This window comes from Gekko japonicus, unplaced genomic scaffold, assembly GCF_001447785.1.
Source record: "Gekko japonicus isolate JY-2015 unplaced genomic scaffold, Gekko_japonicus_V1.1 scaffold3106, whole genome shotgun sequence".
Lineage (NCBI taxonomy): Eukaryota > Metazoa > Chordata > Lepidosauria > Squamata > Gekkonidae > Gekko > Gekko japonicus.
The window spans coordinates 182,504-185,274 of record NW_015173231.1 but is presented as its reverse complement, the minus strand read 5'-3'; positions in this window follow the sequence as shown (position 1 = coordinate 185,274).

Below are 2,771 nucleotides of genomic sequence, written 5' to 3'. Positions count from 1 at the left end.
CAGCACCAGGGGTCATTCCGTAGAAAAAAGAGGTTCAGGAGCTCATTAGCACAACTTATTTGCATAGGCCACACCCCCTGACCTCACCGGAAGTGTGTCAGAAGGCAACACCCACCGCTCAGGCTCCACTGGACTGTTTTGGATTGCTAGCTATTGTGGGGGGATTTGCAGATCTGTCCTCGCAGAGGAGGGAGAGCTTGTACCTGAATAAAACTTGGTCTTAAAGGTGCCACTGGACTGTTTTGGATTGCTATCGGGGGGGGGGCGCTCTGCAACTTACCTGGCTGCTTCTTGCTTCTTGTGGCCCGGGGCTGCTGGGAGCAGGGGGCGGGGCTTGTTGCATGTGCCCGCCCCCTGGCCTCTTTACTGCCGGAGCTCCGCTCCTGTGCGCTCCTGCAGGAAATTACCCCAGGCCAGCACTATCTCCTCCTGTCCCCAGGGAAGAGGGTTGACAACGAGGACAGCCCTGTGCTGCTCTAAGGGCCTGCCAAACTAACCTCCCCACATGTACATATCTGCATGTTCATTGCATGTTCACTACGTGTTGCAGGTGTTTTGGGAGGATGGAATAAGACCAGTCTCTTCTGCATGTTCCTCTAGGATGGGCTTCTGGAGGGCCTCGCTCTAGTCTTCTGGCTATCTCTTGCTGGCAATAAGATAACACTATTTTTTAGAAAGGTAGGCTGACTCTGCTGACTCTGTGCTTCGAGGAAAGATAGGAACGCCTGGATGGTTCAGACATGGCTGCACATTAGACAATAGACAGGCCCTGCCCAGACCCAGAGAATGGCTCAGAAATAGCAAGGAAATGCCTCTGAGCTTGGGAAAGGTAGTGGCGCTACATTGCAGGGTCGTCTTTCTCATCCGTCGTTACCTGCCTCCCTAAAAAAATGGCACCTCTTCCGAAAACCGTGGAGTCCCCTTTGAACTGTGGGGTTCACCTTGTGAGGTCCCGGCTTCCTACTGCTCGGTAGAAAAACGTATTATTTGTGGGAGGCTGAAAACTAGCTCCTCCCGGCTCCTCTTCACAGCTGGAAGGAAACTCGGAGCAGTTGAAGGACTGGAGATCTTGACAACGTCTTGTGTTGAATAGTCAAGTGCAGAGAATCAAAAGAGCTGCACGGCAAGTCAAATGGAAACAGTGGGGGACTCATTCCTTGCCACTTAATTAAAAAGTACATACAGGCAGGGCTATTTTTGGGCAGGAACGCACAGGAACGGAGTTCCGGCTGGCTCCCGAGTTGGCCACGCCCAGCAGGAACTCATTAGCATAATAGGCCACACCCAACATCAGAAACTCATTAGGATTGGCTACATTAGGGGTGTGGGGCCTAACATGCAAAGGAGTCCCTGCTACAAAAAGAAGCCCTGGGTTTTGACAACAAACAAGGTCAAGAGAATAACAAGCAAAAGGTGGGTGTTGCTGGATAACCACACTTCTGGTAACATGGGGGTGCGTCCTAATGTGGTAATGAGCTGTGCTGGCAGGGGTGTGGCCTAATATGCTAATGAGTTCTTGCTGGGCTTTTTCTACAAAAAGAGCCCTGCATACAGGCAATGCTCCCACTAAGCTGTGGAGTCTTGTGAGCAAAAATTCTACTTTGTGAGCTGCTGGCATTAAAGTTGTGAGCAGGTGATTTGGCTACTGCATAATTTAGTTTGCTCTGGGGCCATCCCTTCCTGAGCTAAGACCAAAACTGTGTGAGCCGGAAGCTAAAAAATTGTGAGCTAGCTCACACTAACTTGGCTTAGAGGGAGCACTGGTTGCGATCCTGGAGTATCCCATGCTGCCCAGCTGTCTCAGAAAAAGGGACGGTTGGGTAGAAAAAAGAAAATTGAGGCAAACTGAAGCGAGCTCACACCAAGTCATCCAAAGCAGGTCTAATCCAAAACCTCCTCAGGCCTTGTCAACATTTCAGTCATTATAGAGTTAAACTGATGCTGTGTGTAAACAGGATGTTACTTGTTTAGAAGTAGAGTCATCCTTTCTGAGCTAAGACAAATATGTGTGAGCTGGAGGCTAAAAAACTGTGAGCTAGCTCACAGTAACTTAGCTTAGAGGGAACAATGCATACAGGTATTGGTGATTTTACTAGCAGCTGCAAAACTTGCAATTGCTTCTCAATGGAAATCCCCTTCAACCCCATCTGTTTCGGCTTGGGATTCCAGACTTTGAGAACAATATGTTTTAGCTAAATTAACTTTTAATTTTAATTCTTTGTTTTCACCAGAAAGTTTCTAAGTTAAAAAACAACAACACCTGGTCCCCTGTTTTAAACTATTTGGCAAAGAACAGAGAAATTCCAAAAGAACTTTATACTTGTTATATATAATTTAAGGCCCTTTGTTTTGTTTTGTTTGTTTTACTGGTGTTGCTGTACCATTTTTTTAATTTTAAATTTTTGAATGTGATAAAAAAATTTTTAAAGCCCATACAGGGAATTTGGTGAGAGGAGTGATAGGAAGAATATAAAAACAGTTCTACTGGAAGGCCTGGCAGGGATAAGGTCTGACTAGCATCGCAGTTTGGGAGCGTGAAGAAATGCGTTTTTTTCTTTGGAGGTTTGAAATGAGCAAAACCTTCACTCTGCATTTTAAGGGGGTGTTTTCACTCTCTCTCTCTCTCTGGGCAGAGAGCAGGCAAGAAGGGGGGAAGTCAGTTCAGTAGCTTTCTAGACTTACCTCAGCCCACCTTCATAAAAATGCTAGAGGTCTAGACAATGGGATGGTCATGCTAGAGATGTAAAATTTCCGGAAATTTTGAAGCTCGG